Below are 7,967 nucleotides of genomic sequence, written 5' to 3' on the forward strand. Positions count from 1 at the left end.
ATCTTAACACGTTTTCCACTAAGATACTTAGTCCGAATAATTATATTTAAGAGCTTGAATCCTATCCGTTGTTAACACTGAGGACTACAATAGTTGGTATAGAAATGAAATGAAAACTATATTTGAAAATGCGCATCTTGAATACACACAGATTAACTTCAACTTAAAAAATCGAGTGAACGTAAGTAGGGATCCTTTTAACTTCAGATAAATAAGAAACGAAACTTTATAATGTACGTATTTCTCATCAATTGAAGACGACAAACATACTCATGAGAATAATCACATAAATACAAGATGAAAAATTTTCGAAGAATGTTTCCTTAATTGTGATTCATACATAAAATTATTGAAATCCCATAAAATGATTTCATCTCTTTCTTTCGACTGAGAAAAGTGTTGCCAAGTTTTTATGTGTTAATTCTTTATTTCAAGAAGTCAAAACAAACCGACCAAGCCATCTTTTTTTCAAAAATAAACGAGAATCCTTACGTTAGAAAGGAGTTGGTGAAATTTTTACTATTGTCCTAATATAGGTAAATATTGGTGTGATGATGGGCAGAATAACACAAGTAATGATTATTACCGAACTTAAAATAATCCTCGTGCGGAAGTGAAATCGCTGGAGAGAAATCTAAACAATTACAGAAATAGTGAAGAAACTCACTCTCAAGTAATAAGTGATCGTTTTGCACGATGAAGAAATAATATAAATGTACCTGAAGAAGTACTCTTTCTTTTGAGCTAGGTTTATTAACATATTCAGGGATCGATTTTCACTCCTCGAAAGATATTTGAATGGTTTAAAAGTTTGGTATATTAATATCTTTCAGTGTGTTGTAAGGTTTCCTTTTTAATTTATCTCTGATAAAGTCAGGCTTGTAATGGGATTAATTAATGAACTCTAACTTAGAAAGTGGGAATCAGTTCTCAATATACAGTAGTTAAAAGCCTCAGAAACAACATTTTGGATGCCCAAAATAAATAAGAATCCTTCGCGCTATTGTGACGAAAACTCATGTAACTCTAGAAACAACATTATAAGCAGCCTCCAAAGTATGATAAAAAGTCTCGAATTGCTATCCGTAAAAATCATTAACTGAGTTTATGGTGTAAAGTGTTAAATGGTAAATAAACAGTGAATTTGTGCCTTAGATAAAGGCTGCTGATTAAAATCACACAATATATCGATAGAGTCCGGATAAGAAGTGCATCTATAAGGTAAACAGATAGGTTAAAAGGGAATTGAAATCTGTTGGGCAAATAAATGAATAAATACTAACAAATATTTTGGACTTTTAGTAAACAAATATACAAAATAGCCCAATAATAATTGTTAACAATAGCATTAACACATGTCGTATTATATCTCAATTATTCTACTGAACGTTGCTGTTATGACCTGACATAGGTAATGAATCGTAACTTTGGGATTTATTTATGAACAAAACTGTGCATATATTTTTTATCGTTTAATCGCTAGATAACTATACTATTCATATTCGCATCCCTTTTATTATAAGCTTTATTTCGAACTATAAACTATTATTATACGATTTACTATTCATGAATTACACACAGTCTACTAATTACCGTTCCCCCAACTCACAGCCACATTTGGCTAAATCTTGTACATATCAGAAGGGGGTTTTTGTGGAGATTTTAGTAATTTTATATAGTTGAGATCATAAGTCAATCGAAGCTAAACCACCATGGAAAACCTGGAAGGCCGTTTCGTCCCATTGTGGGGCTCCTCAGCAGTGCGCATCCATGATCCCGCCTCGCTAGATTCGAACCCAGGACCTGTCAGTCTCGCGCTCGAGACATATATGTCATTTTCTATTTTATGGTACGATGTGGTCTGTTTGATTGGCATATAAACTCACTATATTTGAAATATAATCATTCATACCGCAGAGGCTGTTCTGGACTCAACTGGCTAGACTAGGCAGAAAGCAAGACCGACAAGTACTCTAGACTGCTCGTACGGTGTCCATGTGTCACTGTTCCAATCGATAATTCGCTGCTCTCTGATTGGCGGTCTTATCAAGTTCATACGTTAACAAGGCATTCACTCTGCCATGAGTTATAACAGTTGTTATGCTTAGTGATAACAACTTAAATACATTGAATAATAAGATCTTGACCATTACTGACAATTAAATTGTTAATTTTGAGAAGTATACTTGCCCCAGTCTGTATATGTATAATTTTTGTTAAACTGATTATCTTCTGAATACAAAGTACAGTTTTTATTTTCCATTTTGAACAGTAGTGTATGATCCCACATTCAGAAATTAGAATCTTCTTACCATACATAAAGTCTAACATTGTGGTGTGGGTTACTTATATCCACATAAGTAGTATATGATGATGGTCAGGCCTAGAATGTATTTCAGCAGAAGATTGATAAAGAACCGAAACGGAACGCAATTGGTATGAAAATGCATGAACAATAAAATCAGAGATGGACTGATATTTGCAGAAGGAGCAGTCAAGATCGAAACAATAGACTGTTATTTTGCAAATTAAATGTTTACTGTATGATTGTCAGATTTTAGTGAGATAGTCTGTAATTTTGTGTCCAAATATATTCGATTGTCCCCACTCGTGTTCTTGTTCACTACAACATGTACATTAATAAACGGTATTTTTATTCCAAAAAATCTATCAACATTATCATTGTTATTCGCAAAGATTATTATTAACTTCTGATTACATCAGGTGATTTCACAAAGTTAGATATTTAAAATAGCCAAACATTAACAGAAAAGGAATAAAGGTCCTTTTCATGAAACTTATCATTTCATTATGATAATAATGACAATAATGGTATCAACACTATAATAATTATTATTATTTTTAATATTTAAACCACCCTATGTTTAAATATGATTTCCTGCTCTCAGTATTTTGCTACATATATTACGTAATGGTTAATGAATCCACTCTTCAAACCATCAAAACATAGAATTCATTTGGAAGCTGCCAATCAGTGACTGGGTTATCGAAAGCTACAAACATTTGGCTACGATTACATTTTCACAATCATTAAATGATCATAGACAGGTTTGTTTACACACCTTTAAGTTACACTCTAGTTGTGGGGATTATTGTGATTACCATAAAGCAGCTAAAACTAAACAAGGTAAAATAGTGATTGAGCTTTCAACGAAATGATTGATAGTCAAGTTCTTCACCCATTTAGTTTTCTCTGCACAAATAACTAATATCCTTCTGAACAAAACTAACATCATAACTCAAACATAGAAAATCTAATCGGAAGTTATTTTAAAAGTAAAAAGATTTCTATTTTAGAGCATAAATCTTAAAACACACCCATGAATCTGTTTACGACAGCAAGAATAATTTGCATCTTACAAATCGGGGGTGAGAATAACAATAAAAGAAATATGTTGAAATTATAAGTTATATGATTACTTTAGGAATCGAGGAATAACTACTTCCTATTTATATTTATTTAACAATCACTATTAAGGTAATATTTACAATCTAAAAATCTAAACAAAGTTTACTCAACTCTGAATTGAGGGACTCTAACTTTAAGTCATTTGAAATATCATAAACATTGACAGCGGAAATATTGTGTTTGAAACAGAAACACTATGTATTTACTGATGTTACGATTACATATTAGTGCTAGTTTCGTTACGAAAATTTATTTATCCACAAAGGTTGTAGTGGTTTGATGTTATGCAATCGAGAGCATCTCTAAGATACTCAAAACCTATGTTTTGTGACACTCTTATTCATAGAGTGAAATGCCTTATAACTTGGGCCTCGAAAACGTATGCATTTTGCATGATTGGTTAAGACAGATAAAATTCAATGAATGTTGTATATGAACTAAAAGAAATCATACTATTTAAGGTTCTGATAACAACCCTTGCAACGACTGTTCATAGACTTGCAACAGTCTCTAAGAAATAAGCATTATATCAAACTTGAATTCATTTATCGCACAAGATTTTTTCAGGAATCACTTTTGAGAGAATTATTTGATTTATGAACTTCAGTTACCAGTAATTATCTAGTAGCATGACTGAATTGTCAAAGTTATCACATTCGAAATCAGTTTATAATAAGGAGTGATATAAACTCAAAAAACTATGAAAATTGGAGAGCAGTTAACAGCTTTCTCGTCCAAACTGTAGACTTCTCAGTAATAACCATCTACAACTCCTTATGTGACCAGACCCTGAACTTTCACATTCATATTGAGGTTAACAATTAGTGAGTACACGATTTGTATCAAGATTAGTAGTGTTCAAATGCCACTAAACGGAATATAATCTTCAGTAATTTTTTAAACTAAATACAATTAAACTCTTGAATATGAATTAATTTCAATAAAAACCCGGTGAATAATGATGTAGCATTTCAAAGTCACAAGTAGAAAATGACGAAATAAAAAAGCATACAAACGTTAAACACTTATTCTTACCCTCTATAGCATCTGTATTAAGTGGAAAATCAATGCATAAAGGAACGAATCATGTTTTAATTGTAAAAAACACAAGAAAATCTAAATGCTGAATAAATTACCAAAAGTCTCATAAGCGAAGGAGTCTTAAAAACTAAATGACCTCCATTTTACCTCATCATTGAGCTCTGAAAGCTGAATGCTCAAATAAAAATAGATTGAGTTCAATTCTTTGGAAAATCAGACTTCATCTCTGAAATTATATAATTTTCTTATGACTAACAACTAGTAGAAAATATGATATCAAAGGTTTCACTTCACGGCCACTAAATAATCTAATAAAAACAAATACATTCCACAACGATATCTGTTCGACTGTTTAAAATTTGATTGTAGTTTAGAAAGACGGAAACGTAGTCGATAGACAAGTTCAGAAGAACAACTAGCTACCTTTAGCACTAATAATATGAAGCAAACTGTGTAAAATATTATTTTTTTCATTAAAAGTCAAAGTTATTTCGAACCCTTTTAAAAAGCAAGAACATTTATCATTTGAAGTGAAAATTCTGATTGAGATAGTAAGTTAAGTTTGAACCCCTTATCAGGATGTATCGAAAAACAGTTATAATCGAGAACCATTAGGAAAAATATAGACTGACACTATGCCACCAACTTCTAATCATTGTTTTACTGTGTGTATTTTATTGTAATTTATAAGGTATGACGAAATAGACTGGTATAGTAGCCAATACAGATTGTGCAGCATAAAAATATGGCTGTTACTCCCCTCTCATTAAATTATCTTGCGTTAAGACGACACAACATCAGCAGATAACAAATGGTTTGTTACTTGTGACCAAATAATAACTATCATTGAAAAGTGATAAGATGATTTATATTTATTAGTCAAGCAACAAAATAACTGATAAAATTATTCAAACCTATTTAGTGAGACAAATCAAAATCTAAAGCAGAGAAACTGCTAACTCAACTAACATCCCAAAGTGTTATTCGGCATAAGTCAATTACCTCTAACGCAACAGTACGAGCTATCAAATTTCGCTACTCATCAGGTTTAAATTTCAAACCAACTGTTATGAAGAAATATGAACTTATTTTTCACTAGGTACTGACACCAGTTTTAAGCAAGTTAATAACCAGCGAGTACTAAATAGTTATCATGACTTAAACTGATATTCTTCGGTGGTGTATACCTGCGTTCCAACATGGGATCGCTTAAAGTATATTCGAGTCTTGTGATGAATACGATACTACGAGGCCATTGAGACGGCATTCAACAGTTCACAATTTCAAAACGTCCTGGATATAGTATGTAATGGGAATCACTTTTAACTGGTAGAAAATCTCCATCAAAAATATCTGAATGCAAAACATTCTTCTTTAAATTTATAGAGGTTTTTTCAATGTTAGAAATGTTTTCATCTTGAAATGCTATGATGAATGCGTGCTACTAAGGAACGTAACTTGACTTTAAACAATCAGGTTTACGGAAGTGTGCCAAATGATACCACATGAAGTGAATGGAATACTATCTCCGGCACTGTAATAAGGCGAAATAAAGTCTGAACTACAACAGCGTCAAGTGAAACTTTGTAAACTAATCCTACCCGTTACAATTTATAGACCAGATACTAACAGATAAATAAGCCTCTTTCGTAGTATACTGAGGTTTACATATAAGATAAAATTACGAACATAGCTGTGGTATGCAGAAGACAGGAATATCCGCCTGTGTTTCAAGCCATAATGCTTAGCGGAGCGAGGATCTTCTCGAAAAAAAAACAGGTTAAAGGGCGTAATCGACTGCCAGTTCACTGTAAGCATCTATTCTTATTCTTTCAATAGTGACATGAATTCAGCCTACCTACGAATCTGTTATCAACCTCTATCATAACCTGTTACTATGTTTAGTCAAGTCTTGCATTACGTCTTAGATATAGGAAGACATGATGGCTAATCAAGACACCAATGATGTTGAAATGGACTAGATCCCCAATTCCCTTTAAACCTAAGTTGTCAGTATTTCTAGTTGGTACGATTCCACTTAGAATCACTTACTTCATAACCGGTTATTATACAAATATAATAGAAAACTTTCTATGTACTTACATTTTCCCTTTGCCATAGGAGATTTATGATTTAAGCTTGAATTATCAAATCCCAAAAAGTCTGATTATCCATATGTAGAAGTTGTGCGTTTTTTATTTGTATAGCAATTCTATTAATATTCATAAGTTTTACTCTGTCAAAGCAAGAAAATCAAACATGGTCGAAACAATTTGGCATATTTTTCATGAACAGTATTATCCATTTCCTGATCGATTATAAACTGATCGAACTTCGTCCGAAGTCAAATATTACGTCAATCCACCAATCAGATCATGATCGTGGGATAGACTGAACTACGATATCTCTGCCATGTGTTATCCTGTTTGGCTAGGGTTAGTAGAATGGCATAGATTCACCCTGGGTGGTGGGATTTCGTCCATTTGTTTTAGGAAAATTTATCTGTACATATGCGAACACCTTGTGCATAAAGAAGTTTTGCATACACGTGATCGAAATTAGTTGTGTTAGTTAAATAAGCTGGATAGACAAATAACAGCATGATGACAAATAAAAGTCCACATATGAATAGCATGACGTGCATATGAATTTAAACAACTCAGCTAAAATCAAGAATATAAAAAATAGCAAACAAGTCAGCCTCATCAAACTAGAGAAAAAGAAAAGAGGATTAGAAAAGGACATACACACAAAACTAAATTTTCGTTTCTCTAAATGAAATCAGTGAGATTTTGAAATATAAAAACAATACTGAACCAAATGACAAGAATCTCAAAGATTAAAACAAATTTGTTTAAATGAGTTTTAGGAAATCTCTATTTCTGGTTTCTCTAATCATTCACTCTGGTACAAATGGAAATTCAATTTGTGGATCAGTTGGTTTCTTTTATAATACCATGTTATACCAAACTGATTTTGTTGTAAAATTCATATCTTGACTCGTTTGGTTTTTAGTGATGAACAGAGTATTCTGATTATGCGTAAACGAATTTCTAAGCAAGACTTAAATAACTAATAGAATGTTATAAAATTAAAACCAATTTAATTAATTAAAGGGGATTATGGCAATTGTTGGATTAGTATTAGGAAGGACCGAACAACTGCCTTTTTCTTAACATTCAGAGCGCCCACAACCCTACTAGGTGATACACCAAGTAATAGCTTAATCAGTTGGAGTGCGAAAAACATATGAAATTGACTTCCTTTTTCCAATTGTGTGTGACATATATCCACATCATGAGATGTCTAATTGTATAATTGAAATCATGGCTCAATTGAACTGCAATCCTTATCTGTAGAAGAATGGACGTGCATCTATCACAAAGACACGATTCTTTTTTATTTCATGGAGGAACTTGAATTAAATACTTAATATGCCAGAACAATACTTAGAATATGGCTGGTTACTGAGTCTGTTGAAACACAAATCTCATAT

This window comes from Schistosoma mansoni, chromosome W (assembly GCF_000237925.1).
Source record: "Schistosoma mansoni strain Puerto Rico chromosome W, complete genome".
Taxonomy (NCBI): Eukaryota; Metazoa; Platyhelminthes; class Trematoda; order Strigeidida; family Schistosomatidae; genus Schistosoma; species Schistosoma mansoni.